The 27145-nt window shown below is 49.2% G+C and overlaps 1 protein-coding gene across 4 annotated transcripts in view; it reads left to right on the top strand.

The window, feature by feature from the left end:
• Window positions 1-27145, top strand: part of PHACTR3 (phosphatase and actin regulator 3) — a 269728-nt gene that overhangs the window by 88882 nt on the left and 153701 nt on the right. The window contains exon 1 of one of the 4 annotated variants that reach the window (XM_025400503.1): window positions 10922-11028. The exons of the other annotated variants lie outside the window; for them this stretch is intronic. The gene's annotated coding sequence lies outside the window, so the exon portion shown is untranslated. Of the gene's footprint in view, window positions 1-10921; window positions 11029-27145 lie in introns of those variants that run through there. 4 annotated transcript variants of the gene reach the window in all.

The following is a 27145-nucleotide window of genomic DNA, read 5'->3' as shown; positions in this document are numbered from 1 at the left end:
TGAGAGGGGAGGGAGAGCCTGTGTGGACTGGAGGCTCAGGAGATGAAGGGCGGGAAGACTGAGTGCAGGGTGGGACTCAGAGGCTTACATTCTTATGTGTGGGGAGTGCAGAACCCGCCACAGGCTAACTCTATGTTGGCCATGGTTATGGTTATCAGGAGTGGGGTTGGTGTTGAGGACATCAAGGCTTCATGATGCCAGGGGTCTGCAAGGGTCCCCCTCTGTGGGCATTGGGCAACCCAGGAGATGGCTAAGGAGACTGAAGCCAGCTGCTGGGCACCAGTGGCCACAGGGGGTAGCCAGGATGAGGACGAGTGAGGGACAGAGCTGGGAATTACAGGTTCTGAGCTTCTGAGAAAGAGGGGCTGCCGAACACCAGCAGAGGGATGTGGGGTCGACCGAGCAGAGGACACAAAGATGAGGCTAGTCAGTCCATCCTGGCTCCAGATACACCATAAAAGGAGGAAAATCCAATTGCAGTTCAAGTGCACAGTTGGTAGAGAGGACCTGGACACAAGGGAGCTTGTCAATAGTAGCTTGGAGGTTCCTGGGGCCCAGTGAGACAATCAAGAAGAGTTTGGAGGGCTTGACAGAGGTGGTTTGAGTGAGGAGGAAGAGACCAGAGAGGGCTGGGGCCCAGGGACTGGGACTTAGGGATGGAGGGGGCTATGAAGGTCTGTCCCGCTTCCATCTGCCTGCTGGAGGTCCCTTGCAGGGAGGCATGGCGGCCTGAGCCTTCTCCTTACTTGGACTTTCTGTGGCTGAGGTGGAAATAAAAGCGATGGACATCAATGTGCTGGTGTGTGAAGGCACCCCATGGGGTTAGCTCCAGGCAGACCTAGGCATTGTGTCCTGCCATCTCTTCCCTGACCCACATCTCCTGTTAAACTCTATGCAAGCCACAGCCCCACACGCCCTGCGAGTCTGCGCTCTCCCACCCTACCTAAACCAGGCCACTGCTCTATTTTACAGGAAGACAGGGTTAGACATAGCATCAGGAGTCGCTTGAAAGGCACAGGGCTGGAATGTCAGGTGAATTCAGGGTCTGGGGCTACCATTCTGTGACAGCTGAGCTGTGGGCACGTTGAGCTATGGGCAGTTGGAGCAGAAGGAGCTCAATTTCAGAGGAAGAGAAAGACAGAGACAGAGGTAGAGAGAGAGACAAAGAGAGACAGCGAGACAGGGAGAGAGAGTAAGAAAGGAAGAGAAACAGAAAGGTGGAGAGAGAGACAGAGACAGACAAAGAAAGAGGGAGAGAGACGAAGACAGAGAGATAGAGAAAGAGGGAGAGAGAGAGATAGAGACATTTAGAGAGACAGAGAGAGAAAGACAGGGACAGAGAGAGGGAGAGAAACCTGATTCCCACATGCAGACTGAAGCAGGGGCGCCTCCCGCTCCCGGAGAGGAAGGGGACATGCAGGGCAGGCTGGCGGTCCAGGTCCCCTGAGATCCAGAGAAGTCCCATCACGCCCCTTCTGATCAAACTGGTCTGAATGGGCTTCTGGTCCTTATGGTGTAATCTTTAAACCAGTAAATCTTATTATCACATGAAACTGCAGCACTACTTCCCTTTCATTACCTTTGAGGGTCATTTATTGACCACCAAAGAGACCCATGCTTGTGGAGCAATGTCCAAGGTGCCCAGCCGAGGCACAGCAGTGCTGACGGTCCTGACAAGTAACATGGGACACAGACCACCTGGAGATCTCAGCCTGGAGGTGCCTCCATTGCTCAGGGTTTTGATATTCTATTGTAAGTCCCCAGGTTGTCATTTAAACCTCTCTCTTCTGTCTTGGGATGGGTTAACGGTGAGATGAGGTGATCACAGAGCATGAGGCAGGGGAGGTTGAGGTAATAACGTCAGAAGTAAAAGTAAAAAACCAACCAACCCTCTAGCCCAGTGGGCATGGCTAGCCCGGTGACCTGTGGGGCTCCCACAACTGGAGTACAAGCAGCAGGCCCTGCCAGGGCGTGTGCTCCAGTGTGCTCTGCCTCCCAACTAGCCCATCGCATTGTCTCCTTCATCGACTCCTCCCACTTGCCTTTTCATGTATGTGACTTGAAGACCCTTGGTCTAAGCTGTGAATCCTGAACATGTGAGGCCTTGTCATAGAGGCCCCTAAACATCACAGGAAACAAAGCAGGGGCACCCTCGCCACGTAAATTCAGCTTTTCTGATTACAAGACAGAAGGGATTTTCTGACGTTCCTCTGTCTCCAGAAATTCATGCAGAATCCTGATTTCATCACAACTCACCAGATTTTCCTTCCAGGCCAGCCTGCCTCCAGGGCTTAAGTTTCAGACCAGAGAGGGGGTGGAAATACAGAGGTGGCTCCATTGCCAAGGAAGTCCTGAAAGGCTTCCTGTCCTGCTTCCTTTCTCTTGTGCTGTGGATGGCCTTTCTGTCTAAGCAGATGTGTGTCACGAGGAGGGGCAGGTGTGTGTGATGGTCATTCAGGCACTGCTCCTGCTTTCCAGTTAAGATCTCCTACTTAATCACTGGCTGGAAATAAGCAGTGAATTCCGCAGGGCAAGCCACAAGGGCAGTGCTAGGAAAGTCGCTCTTCTTCCTAGAATCACAGTTGGTTTTGCTAGTTTTCTAGAGGTGGGTGTATACACCTGTACACGGGTAGAGGTGGGCACATATACCTGTACAGGGGTAGAGGTGGGCACGCACGCCTGTACAGGGTTGGAGGTGGGCACATATACCTGTATGGGGTTAGAGGTGGGCACGCACGCCTGTACAGGGTTAGAGGTGGGCACGCACGCCTGTATGGGGTTAGAGGTGGGCACGCATGCCTGTACACGGGTAGAGGTGGGCACGTACGCCTGTATGGGGTTAGAGGTGGGCACGCACGCCTGTACATAGGTAGAGGTGGGCACGCACGCCTGTACGGGGTTAGAGGTGGGCATGCACGCCTGTACACAGGCTCCAGGCTCTTCTTCCTGCAACAGTGAGCTGCATCATTTGGTCATTGGTCTTTCTCACGGTTTGCAGGGGCTGTGCAGATACGACTCCTTGCTCAGATGTCATTTCAATTTGTTTCCTGGGAACAAAGCTCTCCCCCATTAAAGATACATCTTTTTTTCTCTATAGGACCCTTTGTCCATATTAGGCCAGGTCCTCAAACCTCCTTCCAATTAGGCAGTTCAGGAAATGACATGTGCCTTAGATGACAATTCAACAGAACAATTCAATGCCTAATTTTTTTTAATTATTTATGTATTTATTTATGAGCTGGAGTTTCTTTCTTGTTGCCCAGGCTGGAGTGCAATGGCGCAATCTCGGCTCACTGCAACTCCGCCTCCTGGGATCAAGCGGTTCTCCTGCCTCAGCCTCCCAAGTAGTGGGAATTACAGGTGCCCGTCACCACGCACAGCTAATTGCTAATTGTTTTTTTTTTTTTTTTTTTTTTTTTGTATTTTTAGTACAGACAGGGTTTCACCGTGTTGGCCAGGCTGGTCTTGAACTCCTGACCTTAAAGGATCCTCCCACCTTGGCCTCCCAAAGTGTTGGGATTACAGGCGTGAGCCACTGCGCCTGGCCCAAAGCCTAAGTTTTAGTATAAGACTGATGTGTCTTCAGATGCCGCCTCTGCCATTTGCAAGCTGTGTGACTTCAGCCTGGCAGCTCAACCTCTCTGAGCCTCAGTTTCTGCAGCTGTAAAATGGGGACCAGAACTGTCTCTACTCCCTAGGGTTGGAGGAAGAGCCCTCAGTGTGACCCCCGGTGTGGAGTAGGGAGGAGTTCAGCACTGAGGAGTTTTCTCAGCATTCCCTGTCTCAAGACTGTGTTGACTACTGAAGATGGGGTCAATTACTACCCCTGGGGACTTAAAATAATCAGTGCTGCTTTTCCTCATTGCCTAATTTCTTATACTCAGGAAGTGGCCTCCATATGAGGAGAATCTGATCCGTGGCCAAGCTGCCTTGAAAGTTTTTCTTTTAATTCTGTCGGTAACAGCTGTATTGAGAGAGAATTCACATATCACGCAGCTCACCCGTTGGCAGTGTGCTGTTCAATGGTTTTGAGTATATGAGCAGTGTTTTGCAGCCATCGCTGTGGTGAAATGTAGAACAGTTTCTTCTCCTCTAAAGAGAACCCTGTGTCCACTAGGAATCACTTCCATTTTCCTTTCCCCCAGCCCCTGGCCACCTCTAATCCGCTTTCTGTTTCTTTAGATTTGCCTATTCTGGACATTTCATAGAAATGGAACCACACGATATGTGGCAGTTATGACTGGCTTCCTTCATTTGGCATCATGTTTTTGAAGCTCATCCGTGTTGTAGCATGTGTCAGCCCTCCATTCCTTTTTATGACAGAATGATATTCCACTGTCTGGATACACCACACTTTGTTTACCCATTCTTCAGTTGAGGGACATTTGTGTTGTTTCTATTAATTGTTTTAACCTAAATTGCCTTTCACAATGTTCTTGTTTTGATATAACTGTCTGCTTGTCAATTGCAGAGTTCATTAATTCATCTCTTCATGTGCCCAGTGAATATCTATCGAGTGCCTAGTAAGTCTGGGGTGCTGTGCAAGGCATTTTGATGAATCTGTGGACTAGGCAGATAAGACTCCTGCCATCACGGAAGGTCCCATTCTAGTGGGGGTCATTTAGACGCTGTTCTTTCTTCTGATCTCTAGCGGATGACCAACAGCAAATAGCTATTAATACATACCATGACATCGGTGATGATGCATGTGGTGGGAAATGGATCTGGCTACAGGGAAGAAGGAGTGACGGGTGCCGTTTCAGATGTGGGCACTGGGAAGGTGTCTCTCTGGGGAGGGCAATGGGTGCAGAGCCGTGGATTTCACTGGTCTGGGTCAAGTTCAGAAATGGGTGGATTGTGATGAACCTTTGAAGAGCTGGAGATGGGGCCACCTTTTGAGGCAGAAACCTCTCTTTCGTCCTTGAGAAGCCTCACTTGGCCTCCCAGGGTGCAGTCGTCCCCTGCCCTGAACAAGCTCATGTGAATGGCCAGGGTGTGGACACACGTCCACCAGCCTGCATTCTCAATTACATTGAAGCCTCTGTGTTCTCTCTGCATTTGACCTTCTCTGGAGGGTCAGTGAGGACAGGCATCTGCTGGGGGGCAGGCACTTTTACTGTTTCCATCCTGGAAGGTCCAGGAAGACCCCAGGCTTTTCTACTGTTAAGGTCTCCTAGAGGGAGCATTCAAGCTTGTGTTTGTTGGGCCTGTGACAGCACGTGGTGCTTGTGTTTACAGCCTGCTCCGTGCTCCATCTTCTACTGCACTTGGCTGCTTATAGGTCCATAGACCCAGATGGTCCTGTGGTTTCTGTCTCCAGAACGCCTCCCCAATCCGGCACTTATTCCCACTCTCACTGCCGTCTCCTGGGCGTTGCTCATCGGCACCTTAAATGTTCTTTCCACTTCTCCTCTGCAATCTTGTACTTTCTCCTCCCAGACCAAGGACTGGAGGCATGCTTTCTGCGCTCATGTCTCATGCTTTCTCGGCAACCTTGCGAGGCTGCCCCACTCCCTCCTCAGCTCCTCCCTGGTCCAATGGGAGAGAGCATTTGGTTTCAGAGAGAGCCATGTGGTTCTCCTTCTGTTTATTCTGAGCTTTTTTTCTTCATTTAGCATCAATTCCCGTCATGGAAAATCACAGGAGCCAACTGAAGGGGGATTTCCAGAATATTTGGCCTTCCTTGGGCCTTGGTGAAGTGGCTTCCTTGGCCTGGGCAAGTGGGGCTGTGACCATCTGTGCATTGACAAGAAGGCGGGGGGTGCGGCTCCATGCTGGGTGAGCCTCCTCTCTCCTTGCCGGGGAAGGGTTAGAGTAAGAGTTGGTTTCTCCAAAGCGATGATGCGTTCTTTCTCTTATGGGTCTGGCTTGAAAGCCACAGAGTTCAAAGGCAGTGCTGGGAGGTGGCTTAGCCCTCCTCTGCTTTAGTTGGTGGAAAGGAAAGGTAGAAACCTGAGGTCAAAAACAGGTGGCCGTGGGCCCAGGTCAGCCTGCGGACTTGGTTGGTTTGAACACAGTGTTTGTGTGTTTCACTGAACCAACATTTAAAAGTAGGGAGATTTTACACCAACATCTGGATTTTCTTTCTGGCTTGGCTTGAAAAACTCAGAGCTCGGGTACTGCTGGCTATGGCCGGGCTAGAAGGTTCATGAGGACAGAATTGTCCAGCTGTGATACTGGCTGTCTCTGGGGCCTGCACCGTGCCTGGCAGGTGAGGTCCATCCACTTAATGAAGGAATGGACTGGCCATGGCTCTTGCCAGGCTGTGTGGTTGCTGCCTGCTTTAGGCAGGACCTGCCTTCTCCAGTTAGGCGAAACCCTTGACCACCTACACGGAGAATTCACACCTGGTTCACGTTACCTACTTACCTGTGTATCCAGCCTGGCCTCTCTAGGACATCTGCGTCTGGTCCTTGGGAGTAACTGTAGGTACGAGGAACGTGCTGAAAGGGATCCTCCTTTATTCTGAAATGTGGCCCAACAGGCTGTAGCTAGAGATTCTGGCCTGAGGAGGTCTGGAGTCCCCTGGCTCTAACCACAGCTTTCAGAAGCAGTTCTCAAATGTGGGCAGTTTGGGCACTGTCTGGAGACATTTTCAGTTGTCGCAGCGGGGAGGCATGGTGCCACTGGCATCTCGTGGGGAGAGGCCAGGGACGCTGCTAAACACCCCACAGGGCCCAGGACGGCCCCTGCCACAAAGCTTCATTTAGCTTCAAATGTCAGTATTGCTGAGGCTGAGGATCCCTGCGCTGGAGTCACAGTGCCCTGAGTCCCTGTCTCAATGCTGCCCTTGCCCTTGACCTTCCTGCCTCCCCAAGCCTTAGTTTCCCATCTCTAAAGTGGCGTGATCCTCACATGCACCTCTCTCAGCTAGATGGGGAGGAAATGCCATGGCCTGCATGTAGAATCACACTCAGTGGTCAGGGTTGCAGCTCTGATGTTCGGAGAGGCCCTAGCCATGGGGTCTGAGATCTGGGCTGTGGAATCCATCTGTGTGACCATGGGTGGGTCATTTGCCCTGCTGAGCCTCAATTTCCTCATCTGGACATCAAGAGAGGAATAGGGCAACCTCTAAGGATGTGAGGATTAAGTGGTTTAATGTCTGCACTCGGCACATGGAACCCGACGAACGTGCATGAGCAGCGCCATCCTGACTCAGCAGTGTGGTTCTGGGGTCTCCTGAGACACCGCTGCATGCCCGACCCCCAGCTCGCAGCCTCCTCCCCTCCACTGTCTCTCTCCTCATCTACGAGTCGGGTTAATCCTCTCCCTTGACCCCACACCCCCCAGCAAAGTTTTAGGAAGTTGCCTGTGGTCGCCCTTTGGTGCATGAACTCCAGGGTGGGAAGACCCCTGGGGGCTTCCAGACAAGAGAGGTGAGTGGGGCTTGGCCTAGGCTGCGGTGGTGGGGTTGGTGAGGAGGGGAGGAATTGGAGAGAGGCCCTGGACGTAGAGCCCAGAGGAGATGCCTGTAGGTTGGGTGTGTCTGTTACGGTGAGCTGCAAACAGTCTGAGGCAGGAGGGTGCCTCACTTCCCTCAGTGTCTCTCCAGTGCGTGAGGCTGTGTAGTTTGTGGATTTGAATAGACTTGGAGCTTTTGGAGCATCTTCCTGGGACAACCTCAATTTATTTGGTGTCTTCTCAGAGTTTATCTGTGGGCGTGGCAGGAATGACCCCAGACTGGGTTCAGCCCTCTCTTCCTGGCTGAGCCTCTTTGGGTCTCAGTCTCCTCATCTGTAGAATGGGAATAGAATCCTTCACCCTGTGGCCTGTTGTTTTAAGTTTTCAGTAAGACCTGGTATTGGAAGCCCCCATCAAAGTGAGGAGCTCATGAAGCACAGGCATTGGGCACCAGACACAGGATCTCCTCCTGATGGCGGAGCGGTGTAGTGCTAAGTGGGGTGTCTGCGGTTTGCCCCGTCCAGGTCAGCAGCACGGCAAGAGGCAGGCCTTGGATTCTCTTAGACCTGCTTACAGCCCGGGCTTCTGGGGCCTGAATGTGGCCAGTGCTCAGGTGGTTGGGAGCTGGCCTGGCGACACCTGGGGCTCCCAGACACAAGGGAACACGGGCAGCTGGGATGGTGACCCTGGGGACCCTGCTATCCTGTGGAGGCCCCAGGATTCTGACTTGTACCCAGGCTTGCTTGGTGCTGGCTTGGGACTGTCTCTGGGCTGGGACAGTGAGCTCAGGGCCCTTGGATGTCAGTGCCTCAGAGCTGCAGAGGGTCAGAGCTAGGCCTGGGGTGGACCAAGTGGTATCTGCACCCCTCCCAACTGTGTCTGAACTGGGTAGTTTTGTGCAGCTCAGTCTGCCTCTCTGAGCCTTGGTTTCCTCACCTGACCTGCACAGTGGAATGGGAGAAGAGCCTGACAGGGAGGCTGGATCAAGCTGCTAGGACTTCAGTGCAGCCCCTGGCAGAGCAGCCCCGAAGCTTGGGAAGGCCAGGAAATCCCAAGCTAGTCTCCAGACCCGCCTGCCCCATGAGTTAAGCTTCTGGCGAAATTCAGCTGAGATTTCGGTTTTTTATTCTCTGTACCCTGACAAGGGGCAGGAACCAGGAGCCAGCCTCAGCTGTCAATGTCCTGGGCCGGCTCCCTCCCACCTCCCGCTTAAAGGTGTCATTAGCAAGGGCAAGACCTCTTCTAACAGGTGGAAACAATTTGTCGAGACAGTCTGTGGCTGCTGCGTTTAGAGACCCAGAGACCCTAAATGTGGACTAACACCCCCAGAATGTTCAGAAGTAATGTGCTTCCCCAGGCAGTGCTGGGGTGGGGGGCATGCCTCTGACTCTTGCCCTTCGGTTTGCCCCCCTCTGCCCTCTTCCCCTTCTCCTGTCCCCCCCTTCTCCTGTTCCTTCCCCTTCTCCTGTCCCCCCTTCTCCTGTTCCTTCCCCTTCTCCTGTCCCCCCTTCTCCTGTTCCCCCTTCTTTTCATTCCCCTTCTCCTGTTCCCCCTTCTCCTTTCCCCCACTCTTCTGTCCCACCTTCTCCTGTTCCCACCTTCTCCTGTCCCCCCTTTTTCTGTTCCTCTCCCTTCTCCTGTTCTCCCCTTCTTCTCTTCCCACCTTCTCCTGTTCCTGCCTTCTCCTGTCCCCCCTTCTGCTGTTCCACCCTTCTCCTGTTCACCCCTCTCCTGTTCCCCTGTTCTCCGGTTCCCTCCTTCTCCTGTTCCCCCTCCTTCTGTTTCCCCCTTCTCCTCTTCCCGCCTTCTCCTGTTCCCGCTTCTCCACTTCCCCCTTCTCCTGTCCCCCAACTTCTCCTATTCCTGCCTTGTCCTGTCCCTGCTTCTACTGTCCCCCTGCTTCTCCTGTTCTTCCCCCTTCTCCTGTTCCTCCCCTTCTGTTCCCCCTTCTCCTGTTCCCCCTTCTGTTCCTCCCCTTTCTCCTGTCTGTTCCTCCTCCTCCCCCTCTCTGTTCCTCCCCTTCCTATTCTTTTCCCTCTTCCCTTCCCCCTCCTCCTCTCAACTTACCCCTCTTCCTCCCTGTCCTGCTCCCTCTTCCCAGCTAATCATATTGAGACTATACCTCGTGATAGACACTTTGGGTAGCTCTCTTAGCTCATGTCACACCATCCCTGGGGAAGGGTACCCCATTGTACAGGTGGGTACACAGAAGAGGGGAGAGATGCCCCCACTACAATGTGTTGGGAGCAGAATTTGGATCTGAGTCCAGCTCCCCCATCGCCTGCAGGAAGGATCTGTGCTCCTATGGTGTCAGGGGGCAACTGCCTCTTCACAGCAAAGCTTCATTCGTTCAGTTCCTGGCTCTGGGCTATTACCCCTGTCTCTGAGGGTCAGAGAGGCGACTTCCCTTGCCTGAATTCAGATGGTTATGGAGTGGTGGTCCTGGTTCAGACCTACGGCTGTCTTTCTTGCCAGCAGCACTTCTCTCTTTGGGGTGATTTTCCCCCCAGAGGACGCTGCAGTGCCTGGAGACATTCTGGTTGTTATAACTGGGCTGGAGGGTGCTTCTGGCCTCTAGCATGTAGCTGTCAGGGATGTGGCAAAACCTCTTACCATGCACAGCACAGCCCCCACCACAGAGAATTGTGTGGTCCCGAATGTCACCGGCCCTGCTCTGGGCCCCTGCCAAGCTGACCCTGTGTTCCTGCACCTCAGCCAGCAACAGACATACCTGCAGCAGCCAGCGTTGGGGCTACAGGTGAGCCTAGGTCCTCGACCTCCCCATCTGTCTGCCACCTGGGCTTGGGCCTGGAAAAAAGGTGCACCAAGGGTCCCTGGCTTCAGCATTTTTTGTTTTCAGGTTGCATATCAGACTTCTTGTCTCCTGAGGTTCCTTGGGGCTTGGCTCCAGGCAGCCTCCCTGATCTAAGACTTCAGCAGCTGCCTCAGGACTCTGCATGGCCAAGGTCCCCTCTGCCTCATGTCACCAAGGTCATCGTGGTAGCAGTGGAAGCAGCGGAAGGAGAAGAGTGGGCCCTAAGAAAAACTCCAGTCCCGCTAGTTCCTGGAACTTGCCGAAGGCCAGGAAAAGTTGCTGCCATTGTGGGTTCTGTAGATGGGATTTAGGCTTTGGTTCAGGTGGTTTCTGCCAGGCTCTGGCCAGATGCCAGCCTACGCAGCGTTCTGGCAGTGCTGAGTGACACATCTCGGGCACGGAGAGGAGCACGCACCTGTCCCTGAACAGAGGGGAGGCTTGTTGGGGGCCAGCACTTGATCTACTGAGCCAGACACTCAGACCCTGGGCTGCCCTCCTCACCCCCACCCCTGCCCCAACTCTGCCTCCTGAACATCTATATTTAAAAATGTTTACAGATAATAATGGTGTTCAGCCCCAAAACGCAGACAGGAGCTTCCTGACAATTGCAGTGCTGTGCCGGGTTGGAGGTTTTCTCAGGGAGCGGAGCTGGTCCCCAGGAGCAAGTGAGAGCGCCAGGGCTGTGGGGGCTCTTTGCCAATCTTGACCTTTCAGGGAGGTTTGAGAGAAAGACTCCAGAAGCCCGCGGGGAGAGCAGGGGTTCTGGGGAAGACGAAGAAGCCCTTCGTCCAGGATCCCTCTGTGACCATAAGGTGAGTTGCTTTGCCCCACGTCTCTGGTGAGGCAGAGGGCAGGGACTCTGTTTAGGGAGCAGGCTTCTTAAAGGCAAAGGGTTTGCAAATTCTAGCAGCAGCAGGGCCCCAGGAGAATGACTGTTTTTTTTTTTTTTTTTTTTTTTTTCTTGAATCAGGTGACTGCATTTGGAGGCTGGGGTGAGGCGTGGGGGCTGCCCCTCTTGGAGCCACAGATGGGTCATTTTTATGTGTCTAAGGGGTCAGACCAGGATCAGCCCTGGGTTTCTGCCACGGAGTCCAGAAAGAGCCACGAAGGTCTTTTGTTTGCATGTGAATGTTATTTTAACCTATTACTTCTGGGCTAAAAATAAAAATTCCACTCGGATGCCTTTTTGTCTCTAGATTGTAAGATCGTTTCCAGGAAATAATAGATTGTCATTGATGTGCATTTTGACTGCATGGTGTCCTATTCCTAAGCCAGGTTTTGTAAAAATTCAAAGTAGAGGCGGTTTCCCACGGTGGAGGTTGATGCCTTCATTTACTGCCAGGAACATATGCTCCACTATCAGAAGTCATTGTCCTGCCGGGATCGCCACCACTGAACTCTGGGTGGGAGTGCGGGTGTGGGTGAGGGAGAGGGCACGCTTGGCTTTTGTGTGGTTGTACATTTAGTATCATTTGTGGACTTTTGGTTCTGAAAAATGGTTTGCCAGTACAGTTGGATGTCTGGAGTTGGGGGCCCATGAAGGAGACGGAGAAGTGAATTCTAAGTGTTAATATGGCTCATGGTTAAGTTCTTGGAAGCAACATTGGTTTCCAAAGGTGCCTGCTGTGTTTTTAAGCTGCAAGGTTTTATTTTATTTTTTGACCCAGTGGAAAATGGCAATTCAGGATCCCAAGGACTTCAGCAGAGGTTGTCTGAATGTTAAACCCCCTTCCCTGAAATGCTTGCTTTCTTTTTAGAGGACAGGAAATATGGGAAATTAAGTCCTTTTGTGGAGTGTGGTTTGCGTGTTGTTCTTTGAGGAGGAATTACGGAATTATGCACATGCATAACGATGGTAACCATATACACAATCTAAGAATAACAAATCAGAAAAATCCATGGTGAGGTTCATTCAGAAATAATCAAGAGTATATTGTTTAACTAAGGAGAGGATCAGAGGAACGCAGTCCCGGAGCCACCATTTCGGCTGTCACCTAGGTGCAACTCTCAGCAGAAGTAAGCATTCCCACTAAGATGTTCTGCAAATTTACTGCTGTTTAATCTCACAACTTTTACACCACAAGCTGAAATAATAGGCCAGTATGAAAATGTGCTCTTTCTTTCCCATACATTTTCTTCCGTTCCTGAGCCAAGTCCATAGGTAGCTTGGCAGTTTGCAATTCTCTGTCTACACGAAATAGATACAGATGATTTTTTCCTGTATGTTTTGGGTTTTAACTCTTTGGTTGCCAAGCTGTTAAGCCCTGAGTCTATATTATACACCTTCAGGCTGTGGCTTACAGGGCTTCAACACGTCGTCGTTATATAATACAGTAGTTTTGCTTGTGGGGTGACTGTTCATATCGTGTATGCTCAGAAATTCTATTTTTAAAGTATAAAATACCACTCTTCAGAGCAGCCTGCTCACTCCTGCCTCCCCGGGAGCCACACGCTTTGCACTGTGGAGTTGTTGGCATGAAGGCACATGACATATGGACGGGAGCGCGTTCCTCCTGTCTAGGGCCTCTTAGGACCCGAGGAATGGCTGGAGGCAGTTTCTCTCCAGTCCTGAGGTTGATGATCCGGAGCTCTTGGTGCTGAGCCTGTGCTGCTATTTTTAGCTTCCTTTCTTCCTTGCATCTTGACATAATTCGACATGTCGCAGCTGAATCTCATCTATTTGCGGCGCTTACTGTGTTTTGTAATCTGTGTTTTGTGGGGCAGAAATATGCTCCTTGCTGGAGCATATTATATCGTTGTTATTTGGGGAAAGTTATGATACTATCAATTAACTTTAAAAGATGCAGAACACAATCGATCCTTTGATTTTCTTTCTACTGCTAATTTCCTGGCCGGGAGCACCTGGAGGGTAGGCGCTGTTCCTCCTCCTGCTGGACCAGAAGGCAGCAAGCAGTGACTCTCACATCTTGGGAACCTGTATCAGAAGCACCTGGAGGGGCTGTTACAAAGGCGATTGATTGCAGCCCCACTGGCAGAGTTTCTGAGTTAGCAGGTCTGGGTGGGTGCGGCGGAGGGAGGTGGGGGGCAAGTAATCTGCATCTCTCACAAGTTCCCAGGTGATGCTGACGCCGGTCCAGCACTGCACTTTGAATCACAGATGGAGATCATGGCGGAGGGTTGGTAAATATTTAGGGGGTGGACGATGCCTACGTCCAGAGAGCCAATTTAAGAAATATACAGATGGTGGAGCAGGAGATTTTCAGTTGTTGTGTATCCTGTCCACGCGGTTGAAGATGGACTTGATTGAAAAAGAAATTAAAGTTGAAATAAAATTAGCTGACTGAGAGGATGGCTCCTGACAGTGTCCGATGCTGTGATGTTATTTAGGGAGGATGAAGCATCACGACTCAGACAACTTACTTTGAGATGGCCAACAGCACACACAGACATAAGTGAAGTGCATGTGCATGCACGCACACGAAACTCAGCAAAATATTAATTGCTGAAACAATGGGTGTTCATACTATTCTAAATTCATACTATTTCTATTTCTAATACTTTTCTGTATAATAAGCATCATATTAACATGGTAAACACAATAATAGGGCTTAGGACAGCTTTTCTTGTGTGTGTGCATGATAGTGAGTAAATCAAGATCACCCACATGTTCACAGCTGTGTTGCTCTGGGTGGCGTGGGCACTGGCACTATATTAGTCCATTTTCACACTGCTGATAAAGACATACCCAAGACTGGGTAATGTATAAAGAAAAAGAGGCTTAGTGGACTCACATTAAGCCTCTGGGGAGCCCTCACAATCATGGCAGAAGGTGAAAGGCATGTCTTACGTGGCAGCAGACAAGAGAATGAGGACAAAGCGAAAGCGGTTTCCCCTTATAAAACCATCAGATCTCATGAGACTTATTCACTACCACAAGAATAGTATGAGGGAGACTGCCCCCATGATTCCATTACCTCCTGCTGGGTCCCTCCTACAACATGTGGGAACTATGGGAGCTACAATTCAAGAAGAGATTTGGGTGGGGACATAGCCAAACCATATCAGGCACACGCATTGCTTTTGGGAGTTCTCATTTCCTTCCATTCTCCCTGATCCTTTATCTCCTTGTTCTTTCCTCCTTTCCCTTCCCTTCTCTTTCACTCCCTCCTTCCTGGTTTCCCTCTCTTCTGCTCTCCCTCCCTCCTTCCTTCTTCGTGTCCCCACCTCCTATCTTCTGGTGTTTCTGGGTCAGAGGACTCTGGTCCAGAAGGGTTCCATGTGGGGATGTGTTGTGCTGAACCCCATTAACCTCAGTAAGGAAGGTACCAGGTTCAAGAGGCCAAAGAAGAGACTTGGAGCCAGCAAACGAGACGTGCAGTTTTATTAAGGACTTACATGCAGGGGAGAGAGTCCAGTGGTGGCGGGATGGAGACAACTGTCTTAACATAGAGAAACGATCCAGTGGTGGCAGGCTGGACAGGAGAACTGCTTTAATGTTCAGAAATGGTCCAGCGACAGCAGATTGGACAACATATCCACCTTCCTACAGTCTGGTGGCAGCAGACAGGGCAAGAAACATCGTGTAAACATCATGCAGTGTATACAGCATTTTCACTTAGCACCCACCCCTAACAACCTCCACCTGGCAACCTTCATGTAACCCAAGCTTGTCCAACGCGAGGCCTGTGGGTCTCACGCAGCCCAGGATGGCTTTGAATGTGGCCCAACACAAATTTGTAAACTTTCTTAAAGTGTTATGAGATTTTTTTTTTTTTTTTTTTAGCTAATCAACTATCATTAGTGTTAGCGTATTTTATGTATGGCCCAAGACAATTCTTCTTTTTCTAATGTGGCCCAAGGAAGCCAAAAGATTGGACACCCCTGATAGTAACCCAAACCTCAGGGCCTCAATCCCCTGTACGGCCCGTGTTCCACAGGACAGGATGGAGGCTCAGATGTTCATCATAGATAGGAACAGATCTCTGGGTGGGCCACTCCCGGATTCCCTAGTTTGGAACACACATTCAGGTGCATCTGTCATACAATGTCATTCTGAGGGTGTGCTTAAAATATTGATGTCAGGTGTGTTTACCCTACAGGATGCTGTGGCATCTGCCCAGGAAAAAGTTGAATCATGTGCCAGTTATCATTTTCCCAGGGTTTTCAGGCTGCCACCTTGTTTTTTAAATAAAGTTTTATTGGAACACACACCCATTTACTTACACGCTTGTCTGGCTGTTTTCCAACAGAGTAGCTGAGGCAGAGACCATAGGTCCACACAACTGAAAATATTTACTTCTGGCCCATTGCAGAAAAAGTTTGCCCATCCTAATTTGTTTCTGTGGGCTGGTTGTCTTGGAGATTCCACACATACACATATGTGCACATGTGCATACATACATACTCATACTAAAGACATGCAGCAACATGTTAAGAGTTGTGGAGTCTAGAGTACATGTGATTGTTCATTATACTATATTTTCCTACTTTTTCACATGTCCAAAAAATTTGTAAAATATTTTGATGACTGTGGCAGTGACCACTCCAGGGTCTCTAAAGGAATGCCACAGGGCTCCGTCCCAGGTTCTGAGTCTTCAACGTTTGCCTCACCCACTTGGCAGGTTAATCGAATGGGTAGATGACACAAATCAATAAAAGCATTAACAAAGCGTCCCATATACTCAAGAGCCAAACAGATAACAGACTGTTAGGGAGGCTGAGACAACAAGGAGAAGTTTAATGTTCATAAGCTTCAGGCATGCAGCTCAGATTTACAAACATCTTTGCCCAGGTCCTGCAGGGAGCAGACTCTGATAGAAATCAGGCCTCTGGGCTGGGCATGGTGGCTCACCCCTGTAATCTCAGCACTTCGGGAGGCCGAGGCAGGCGGATCATCTGAGGTCAGGAGTTCAAGATCAGCCTGATCAACATGGTGAAACCCTGTCTCTAGTAAAAATACAAAATTAGCTGCGAGTGGTGGCACATGCCTTTAATCCCAGCTACTCGGGAGGCTGAGGCAGGAGAATCATTTGAACCCAGGGGGCAGAGGTTGCGGTGAGCCAAGATCACGCCATTGTGCTCCAGACTGGGCAACAAGAGCGAAACTCCGTCTCAAAAAAAAGAAAAGAAAAAAAAAAGAAAAAAAAAGAATCAGGCCTTTTGGCCAGACACGGTGGCTCACGCCTGTAATCCCAGCACTTCGGGAGACCAAGGCAGGCAGATCACTTGAGGCCAGGAGTTTGAGGCCAGCCTGGCCAACATGGCAAAACTCTGTCCCTACTAAAAATACAAAAATTAGCTGGATGTGGTGGCGCGCACCTGTAGTCCCAGCTGCTCAAGAGGCTGAAGCAGGAGAATCGCTCAAACCCAGGAGGCAGAGGTTGCCGTGAGCCAAGATCATGGCACTGCACTCCAGCCTGGGCAACAGAGTCTCAAAGAAAGGAAAAGAAATCAGGCCTCTTAATGGAACCAAAGTCTGTGGGGTCCCTAGAGTGTGTGCAAACTGTTCCAGCCACTGGAACATCAGTGTGCAAAGCCTCCTGGAGCTTGCATGCTAGTGGGGAAGGACAATGAATGGCACCTATAACCAGTAGGGGATCGTCCTGCATGTTAATAATAAGTGTTGTGGGAAATGAACAGGAGAAGTAGAGTGAGGGAAGAGAAGGTATAAATGTGGTGGGCGGTAGACAGTTGAGTATTACATGGAGTGTCAGGATTGGCATCATTACAGAGGTGACATTTGAGCAAAGCCGTGAAGGCGGTGAGGAAGTGAGCCATGTGGCTATCTGAGGCAAGAGCCTTCGGGGCAAAGAGAACCTTCAGTGAAGATGCCCTGAGTAAGAGCCTACCTGGTGGGTTCCAGGAACAGGGAGGAGGAGCCTGTGATGGCTGGAGTCACGTGAGATTGCTGGGGAGGGAGACGGGAGAGAAGTAGGGACATCGTAGGGGGAGGGGCCTCTGCCAGCCTTTGGGCTTTTGCTCCGAGTGTGATGGTGGGGGCGGGGGGGCATTGGAGGGTTTGAGATTTAATTATGATTCATCAGATAACTTGAGAACTGACTAGTGCCCAGGGGGCTGACCAGCCTAGCAGTCATTGCTGCAATCCAGGCGGGAGATGATGCTGACTGGCCACAGTGAAGGTGTGGACATGGGCACTTCTAGAAGGTGGAACGATGCAGTTGGCTGAGGGAGCAGATGGGGAAACAGGGACAGTGGAGTTTCAAGGGAGGACTCTCAGGTTCTGTCCTGAGTACCAGAAGGATAGAGCGTTGGTCCTGGCCTATGAGGGGAAGGCCATGGTGGAGCAGGTTTCAGGGAGAGAGCAGTTCAATTTTGGCTACAGTGAATTTGGAGCATCTCTTTGACATCCGTGCAAAGATGACAAATTGGCAATTGGCTGCACAACTCTGTGCTTGGGGGAGAGGTTTGGGCTGCAGCTGTGCATTTGGGAGGCCGCAGCTGAGTAGAAGCTGAATGTGAGCTAATGCGCTCTCTCCCTAACTTAGTCATTTGTCTGCCACCTGTGGTCTAATTTGCCAAATACTTTCTTTTAAACCAGGTCTTTTTTTTTTTTTTTAATTTAAAGTAATTTTAAAAGGATATCTCTATGTCGCACTTTTAAGTAGAAATCCAATATTGCTTACCTTTGATAAAAGGTAACCATGAAATAAAACAATGACAACAAAACAACATTTAGTTCAAGTTAGGCATAGTCTCTCACTAAGGATTTCGAGCCAGAGGGTCCTCTGTATTATCCAAACACAGAGATCAGCAAGTGTCAGATGCCAGGGTCATCATAATGCCAAACTAACACTCTCCTCTTGAAGTTCTTGGAAGATGGGAGGGAAATTGACAAGAAATTAGCTTCTGTTGCTTTGTCCTGGGTGCATGAATCCCTTGAAGTCACCTTCTTACCCTCTTATGTGCCTGGCCCTTGGGGAGATGATGAGCTGAGCAGCCGTTATAGTGGATAAAAGAAGGAAGCTTGGGGTCCAACTTGACCCTCTGCTGGACGTTGGGTTTGCTTTAGGACCATGTGTTTTCTGAAAGGCAAACTGCAACTTGCAAGAACGCATAGGGGGGCAATGGCTATTTATTCTAGAACAGACTTGGGGGATGACAACCTTGAAAGAAAGGATGGGATTTTTCCTGCATCGTTCTAGGATGTGGCCCTGCAGCCAGCTGGGAGAGATAAAAGGATACCAGTGGGTTGGTTTCACTTCCCTCTGGGCACAGGCTTTGTCTCTGAGAATTCTCATTAGGGCTCATATTTTTAAAATTAAGTAGTCTGCTCCTGAATAATATCTTTCTTTGGGGCTGTTTCTTTTTTCAGTTTATATGTTGGGGTCCCTTTTTGACATTACAGGCTTTCCTCAAATGCCTGGTGAGCCAGGATTGACCTTGTTCATTGCAGAATGAAGCAGCAAAGAGCTGGTGTGTGCTCACGGTGTATTTCAGCTGGTGGGTTTTGCTTCAGGTTGCCCAGGCCTGGAGGTGGCCTTGGTGCTGAGGGGCCTTTGCAGAACCTTCTCTTTGTGGCTGGTCTGGAGACAGGCAAGGATACTCCTGTACTTTTTGCCTGGAGATGGGAGTTGTCCATGTTATCTGCAATCTACCCTGGGGTGATGGTGAGGGAGGGTGTCTGCTGTCATAGGAAGCATGTAAACAGACTCAGGCTTCTCTCAGCACGAGAAGGGATTTTGGATCTCTGAGGTCCTTCCTACTGTGAGTTTGCAGTTTCCCTCCACAACCTCATCCGCAGGAATCCAGAAGTGTCTGACGCCTTCCCTGGGCTGGGAGCCCCTGGAGAGGAGGATCTGCTGAGCTCTTATGACATTGTGCCCACAATTACGCAGGCATTTGGGAGATGCTCTGAAAATGCCGGATGAAGGGCTGTGAGGATGAAAGAATCTGCTGCTGAACACAAACTGCTGGGCTCCAGGCTACTGAGTCCGACTCATTCCATGGCCCAGCATGTCCCATGGTTCGGCATGTCCTGTGGCTCAGCATGTCTCATGGCTCAGCATGTCCCGTAGCTCAGCTCTCACTCCTTTGCTTCTGCGGGTCCCTTGGTCTGGCGTGTCCTGCCCACTTTTCCTGAGTTCTCTGAATTCTACTTGTGCCTCCAGGGCCCCCTCTTTCATGAAACCTTGACTCACCACCTCCACCTCTTTCCCCACCTCACCCACCTCTGGCTACTCTGCCACTGTCCTGCTCTTGGGACCCTGCACCCCCCTCCTGCTGGGTCCCTGATTCTGCCCTGCAGTTCTGTGGCCCCCTTCCTGCCCAGCAGCTGGGAAGGCATCCTGAAATGCATATCAGACTTTGCCCTGTCCCTGCCTCCCATTGCCCCTGGACCACAGCCTCTGAGATCCTGCCTGCCTTCCTCATCTTGTCTTCCATTCCTGGGGAACAGTGGCCACATAGCCAGGTGGCTGGCAGCATGGACTTGGGAGACCCTACCAGCCTGGGTTTGAACCCTGGCTCTACCGCATGCTTGCTTTATGACTTGGTTCCTCATTTTCCCCAGCTGTAAGATGGTGGTGGTGAAAGGACCTGCCTGGTAGGGTTGTTCTGAACGTTGAGATATTCAAGTGCTGAGAATACCACCCAGCACAAGGTTGGTGAATGCTCCAGGAGGGTTCACTGCCGCCATGGCCATTTTCCTGTTGATCCTGGAGTTCCGGCCACTCTAGCCTCTGCTCACGTTGCTGGAACTTGTCAGACCATCTCCCACCTCAAGGTCATTGCCTCTGCCATGCCGTCTCAGGACACTTGTCCCCTGCCTTACCATTTGGTCAGCCCATTATCTTTTGGGGCTCAGGTTGAATGTCACCTGCTGAGAGCAGCCCTCTCTGACCGTCCTTTTAGAGTGGCTTCCCCACCTCACATTCCCCATCACAGTCTGGCCTGATGGTGTCTGCTGGTGGGTTCTGCTTCGCCCAACCAGAACTTGCCCATCATGAGGGGGCAGCCTTGCCTGTTGTCCCCTGCACTGCATCAACACTGCCTGGACCAGAGGCCCTTGGTAACTGCCAGTTGGCTGAATGAATGCAGGAATGAAGCATGAATAATGCAAAGATGCTGAACCATGATATGAGGGACTCTTTCATTCGTGTGGCATGGGGGTGAGCTCCACCCCATACCTAACTTTTACTATGTGAGGGTTTTCCTTCTGAATTTATAAGGTGCCCACCTTAAAGACAGGAATTCAGCTCGCGTCTTTTAATAGACCCTGCAAGGTATCCAGTTCCTAGGACACAGCATTTTGTTGGTTATTGAGTGAGACTGAAAGGGAATGAGATGAGTGGCCAAGAGCATAGAGCTGGGGCCTAACTGCACACATGTGGTCTTGGCCCCTAGTATTTATTAGCCAAGTGTCTTGGCCAACTTCATTTTATGCTACAATACCTCAGTCTCCTCAACTATACAATGGGAGTAATAATAATACCTTTTCTAGAGTTAGAGGGAGGATTAAATAACTCAGTTATGTTTAAAGTCCTGAAACAGTGCCAGTGCCCACCACATTACATTTCTACGTAAATGTGAACTGCCTTGATGATGGTGATGATGATGGTGGTGATTGTGATGATGATGGTGATGATGGTGGTGATTGTGATGATGATGGTGGTGATGGTGATGATGATGGTGATTGTGATGATGATGGTGGTGATGGTGATGATGATGGTGATTGTGATGATGGTGGTGATTGTGATGATGATGGTGGTGATGGTGATGATGATGGTGATAGTGGTGATGATGATGGTGCTGGTGATGATGGTGGTGATTGTGATGATGGTGGTGATAGTGGTGATGATGGTGATAGTGGTGATGATGATGGTGGTGACTGTAATGATGGTGGTGATAGTGGTGATGATGGTGATAGTGGTGATGATGATGGTGGTGACTGTGATGATGGTGGTGATAGTAGTGATGATGGTGGTGATAGTGGTGATGATGATCATGGTGGTGATGGTGGTGATGATGGTGGTGGTGATTGTGATGGTGGTGATTGTGGTGATGAGGGTGATGTTGTTACCTTGAAGTAGTTTTCAAAAAGTGGAATAGAATGGAATTAAAGAGAACACTACTGAGTTAATAAGAAGAAAGGTAGGGCACAGGAAGTGTTTGCTAGCAAATGGAAGAATCTAGCTTATTCCAGTATCAGTTGAATGCAGCAGACTCATGAACTTTACCGAAACCAAAATTTACTGAAACTGATGAGAGGATCATGATTTCCCAGAGTGTGGACTGAAGCCTCCAGGAGGTGTCAGAGATGATTTTGGAGTAGTGCTTTTCACACCCTCTGTAAAATAGGGCCCATTTAAAAAATTTTCAATCTGTTGCAAACTGATAATTTCATTAATGTGTAGAGAAACATTTTCACACTTCACCCCTAAGAGAAGAAGGTTTGTGGACTAGTACCTGGAACAGATACTTATCTTGTAGCTGCCAGCAAGAAACACTTTCCAAATGGGCACTGTAGCAGGACACTGCTAGGACACGCTTTGAGTAGCGCTGTTTCAGAAGAAAATCACATCACGTGGGGCTTTGAATTTCACAGAATCCTGTGGTCTGCTGGATGCTCCCCTGTGAATTATCTTTCAGTTGTGTGGTTGTATATGGAGGAGAAAGTTGTAGTTTGTGGCTCATGCATCACTGACTGGTGATATTGGATGATTTCTCTTTTCTAACAAGCAGAGAGCAGCCTCAGGCACAGAACCCTTGATGGGCACAATGTCTTGCCAGAATGGAATTACACTGACTTGTTTCCGTTGCAATTTATTTTGTGGCCACTTAATATTTTTGGATATTTATTCTGATTTTCCTATTAGAGCCAAGATGTAAAGTTTCTTTAATAGATTATTTAGGGGCAAAAAGTGAGTTGCCTTAAAACATAATGTACATTATCATGCAGCTACGTGTGCATATATGACAAAAATCATGAAAGTGGTACAAGGCAAATTTGTAGAGGACTCTAGTGGAAGGCAGGATAGAGGAGTAAGAATAGACCAAATGGATGTTTGGGGTCATTTGGGACCATGTAAGCCCCTCCCCCTTATCCCTGGTGGACTAGCATTAAGGACATCCTGTTCTTCATCCCAAACATCTGCTTTATGGGAAACCACAGGACCATATTGTTGGTAGTACTGGAAAAGCCTAGTTGGCTTTATCTTCCGGATTCTGAGAATGTTGTCAGTGATCATGTTTCTTTCTTCACTGGAGTTGCTAGGAAGTCCAGCATCCAATTTCAGTTCCAACCTCCAATCCCTGCATAGAACCCTACAGTATGTGTTTTGTGTATTGAAGCCATGGAATCATGTATTTTTCCTGCTTCATTTATTTTCTCCCTGGCCTTTTTTTTGATTTTGTCTTGTTTTTCTTAACTGCAGTTTCATTTTTGTAAGCTGTCTTACATCATTGTTTGGAACACAGTGGGGGTAATTCATAAATGCTGAATAAATAAATAATGACGAAACTTTTTCCTCAAACTGCGAGATTAGGGCCACTCCATTGTTAGAGTTATTTTAATGTGATCGGGACAAAGAGGCCAAGAGTGTTGTAGGAAGTAAGCTTTGTTCTCGCGGGCTTGGGCTGGGCGATGCTGTGGTTGTTGGGAACGCTAATTTCTGTTATTTGGTGGTGCTCATATCTCAGGCCTCTGTTTGAGAAACAACATAGATTCCTCCAAGGCACATATTTGCATCCTGTGTGGGCCGAGGTGCCTGGCTTCATTCTTTCTCCAGATACCCACACTATCTCATGGGTATTTTTAAATGCATATCTTGAGAGCCAACTTCTCTGCTGTGTGCAGGCTTTTCATGATGCCAGGAGAGTTGCCATGTGGATTTGCAGGGGCTGAGGGCAGAAACAAGGCACGGGCTGCATCAGCTCAATGGGTAGGACCCACTGTCCTTTCAGCTCTTGGTGGGGTGGCCTTGGAGGAAGGGTCAGTCTCCAAGTGGGGCAGAACTCAGTTCCAGGTTGGCCAGAAGGCCAAATGGACTGTGGGGTAGGTCTGAGGTCGGATAGTGGGGTGACCCAGAAGCAGGAAGATGGTGTGTCAAACGTAGAGTGGGACAGAGATGGCAGGGGCTGGGGAGTTGTTGGGTTCTGCGTTTTTTCACACTTGTGTGGGGATCTTGAGGAGTTTTGTAGAGGTGCCACAGGGTCTGCCTGTTGAGGAGCAAACCAAGCTGACCGGGTTACAGGTGCCATCCACTGTCCCTTCCCATCTGATTGGTTTGGATACTAGGATGTTGCATGGATTCGCCTGGAGTTCAGACATAGCCAGTGAAACAATTTTGAACCCCCTGCAGTAGTCCAGCCCCTCATTTGGCACTAAAGGAAACTGAGACCTTGCCAGGGATCCCAAAGTGGTAATCCCTCATCCTCTTGCAAAGTTCCAGGGGAGGGCACCACCCTCCACCTAGCTACTGAAGCCAGAAACCTGGGCATTCACCTGCTCCTTCCATTTTCCTCCTCATCCCCATCCCTGCCACATCTCTGCATCCTGGCATCTCCAGCCTTCAGCACCTCTCCAATTCATCTGCTTCTCATTACCCCCAGCCACACCATGAAGGTCTAGGCCCCCCTTGTCTCTGCGCTGGGAGGACACAGATGCATCCTGAGCCTCCCAGCTTCCTCTATTAGGCCCATCTAATTGGGTTTCTGCTGGGCAATGGGAGTGATCATTTGAAACTTCAAATCTCATTATGACAGGTTACACCCCTTCCTCCATGTTCCCATCTTGTTTCAGATCTTTCAGTGGTTGCTCATGGCTTGTAAAATCAAACAAAACAAAACACCCAAATTCCTCACCAAGCCCCATCCTGCACCTCTGGCCTTATGAAGGCATGATTCTTTGAGTCTGGGGACCTGGGCACATGGTCTGAGCTGTGCTAGAACTCTAACCCACACTGCCCCCTGCCATGCACAAACACAGATGTTTGCTGGCTGACTCCAGCTCACCCTCCCATCCTAGCCTCAGCATCACTTCTGCAGGAAGGCCCCTTCCAATTTCAGCAGGGTCCATCACGTCATCCTTCCTGATGCCCTTTGGCATTCTGGGCTAATCCTTCGGGGCCCTCAGACCCCATCCCCACTGCCTTAGTTGTCTGGCTTGCTCTGTCTCTTCCCCCACCGGGTTGTCAGCTTCCTGAGAGCCAAAGTCACATTTAGCATTAGCCTGCGTCCCCGGCCTTCAGCGCGGTGCTTCTTCGGGCACAGGAGGTGTGTGCAGAATGGAAGGAGACTTTAGTTTTGTGGGGAGACTGTATTATTGAGAAGTGGTTTCATGCTCCAAAGCAGGAAATATCTTCCTTCTCCTCCTCCTCTTCCTCCCAGTAAATTCTTCCTCCTCACTGGGTGGATGAAGCATCTCACGGTGGAATAGTTTCAGATCCAGGGTTCCCAGGAAAGGGATCCACCTCCAGTTCACCATCCCCTTCTCTTTCCTGGGAAGTCTCTGGTGCTTATGCTACCAATAATGAACATTTAACTAATGAGTTGCTACCTGTTCATATTACAAAAGCCTCCCTGCCAATGGCCACGAGAGACATTCCTGGGATCAAATCAGATTAGATTTATGGAGCTTCCTGCATAACAGGGTAACACAGCATTGAGGGCCATGACAGCATCCCAATATGCGGGACCAGGAGGGATTTTTTACAGGGCTTGACATATGAACTGGATGATCCTAGAAGAAATGAAAGAAGCAAGGACCAGCTCTATCTGATACTATCAAGAAAGAGGCCTCCCACTATAGGATATCTCAGTGGTCTTTGTTCAGGAGGTTGGAGGAACTAGTTGAGGCTGGGTAAGAGCAGGACCCCTGCACGTGGAGGGGACGTCAGTCACATTTTTAGCTTCTATATGGCCTCAGGTGTCCTGGTGGAGACCTTGGCTCTCCTGTCAGAAGCTTCCTCTGATTGTCAACAGGTGTAATTTTATTTTACTCTTTATGCTTTCATCTTTCGTGTTTAAAACTTTGATCAGTCTAGAATTTCTTTTGATATAAAATGTGAGGGACAGAGCCAACCTACTTTTCTATTTTAGATTGCCATCAATTGTCCCAACTACGTTTATTGAATGATAATTGCTTTACTCTGATTTTCTTGCCTCCTTTATAAATACATTAAATTCTATACAATTTTGTGTCTATTTTTGGACTTTTCATTTTGTCCCATTGAATTCTGTCTATCCTTGCAACAAAGCCACATTGTTTTAATTATTATCACTATATTATATGTTTTAATAACAGAAGTCTCTTTCCCTCATACCTTATTCCTCTTGCAGCTTTTTCTACTTCTTGTTTATTTTTTATATAAATTTTATCTTATTTCCTATATGTCTTTTAAATATCTGATAATTTTAGCAGGATTTTAGTTGTGTAAGAAATATAGAATTTTAATCCTGGAAGAATGCTGAGGAGGTTTCTAACTCTCTCATTTTCTGGAGAGGATATGATTTTATCAAAGTGATGCTGTGAGTTTACGGCAGTGAGAAACCAGGGAATCCCCAACCCTGAACCCACCTCCAGATCCACTCGCCCCACCAAGCCTCCAGCTTTTGACCCTGCATGTTTTTAGGTACCCAGCAAGAAGTTAATATTTAGCTTAGTGGACTGCTACGATTTAAATTTGACCTTTTGAATCCAAGCACCTCCTTCTGCTATGTTGCTTTTAGAAGAAAGGACAAAGCTAAGGAATTCAACCTTTATTTCCATTTATCTCTTAGCCTTCCGAGATAGGCCGCAATGTGGCCAACACCACTCCTTTGTCTCCATGGTCAAAGTTGGAAGGAAGTTCTTTCAGAGGGGTTGGCTTCATTGATCTTGTGGGGAAAACCTTACAAGTACCCAGGGCACGGTGTTTGATAAGGAAGTGAGTGGTGTGAAATCCAGTCTCAAGAACAAAAGCCCTACAAGCCTGTACCCAACAGAGCCACTGGCCTAGAATGGTAATAAATAGAATTGGGTGACAACCCTGAAGGTCACCCGTGGTTCAGCTCTGGAGGTGTCCTTGTTTGTACTCACTTTGAGTTACCATCAACTTATAAATAGTCTCAGGCCAATTGCCCAGTGATGATTTTGACTGTCCCTTGCCAGGGCCTGGGCTTGTGGTTTGGTTGTGAGTCTGTCACGGTCTCTGTGACCTCAGAGAAGGAGGAAGGAAGATGATGGATGCTTCTAGTGATGCAAGCAATGAACATTTTTGGACAATGTGCCTGATACCATTCTCTGTACTCTCCATGAGTTAATCCTTCAGTCCTCAAACAATGCTTTGAGGCAGGTGAGGAAACTGAGCACTAAAAAGGTGAACGCAGAGCCAGTGTGAACACAGAGAGCCTGGTGCCCTGCTAGACCTTGCCTCCTCTTGGCTGGAGCTCTATGGCAGTAGTTGGAACCAGGGAGCCTTGGTTAAAATATCAACTCCATCCCTTATGACCTTGGGCAACTTATGAATCATCTGTATTTTTGCCTTTTAACTAGAATAATGTATGTTGATTATAGGGTATTAGGATTAAATGAGAAAATGTATATAAAACTTTTAGGACGTTGTCTGGCACTGGGTAAGTACTCAGTGAAAAAAGGTAATGGTTTTTATAACTTGTTTAATGTTTCTAAGCCTTAGATTTTTCACTTATAAAATGAAAGCATCATTATATATGGTGTGTGGCTGTCTTCTCTTTTGGTTTGGTTCGGTTTGAGAATTTGTTGGGTTCATGTCACCATCATGACCTTGAGCAGATTCCTTAACCCCTATATGCTGCAGTTGCCTCCATTCTAAAGTGGGGGTCCTGATAGTGGCTGGCTCAGGGTTATGTGATGATCAAATGAGAGATGCTTAGAGAATAAGCATTGGCGTCTGACACAGACATCCTTAACCTCCAAGATCCTGTGACTTGTTGCACCTATGTGCTTGACTTAGCCCACAATCCGTCCCCATCTCCCTTCTCTTCTCTTTG

The sequence above is a fragment of the Theropithecus gelada genome, chromosome 10, assembly GCF_003255815.1.
Source record: "Theropithecus gelada isolate Dixy chromosome 10, Tgel_1.0, whole genome shotgun sequence".
Classification (NCBI taxonomy): domain Eukaryota; kingdom Metazoa; phylum Chordata; class Mammalia; order Primates; family Cercopithecidae; genus Theropithecus; species Theropithecus gelada.
Note: the sequence above shows the minus strand (reverse complement) of the source record. Positions and strands in the feature narration are given on the sequence as shown.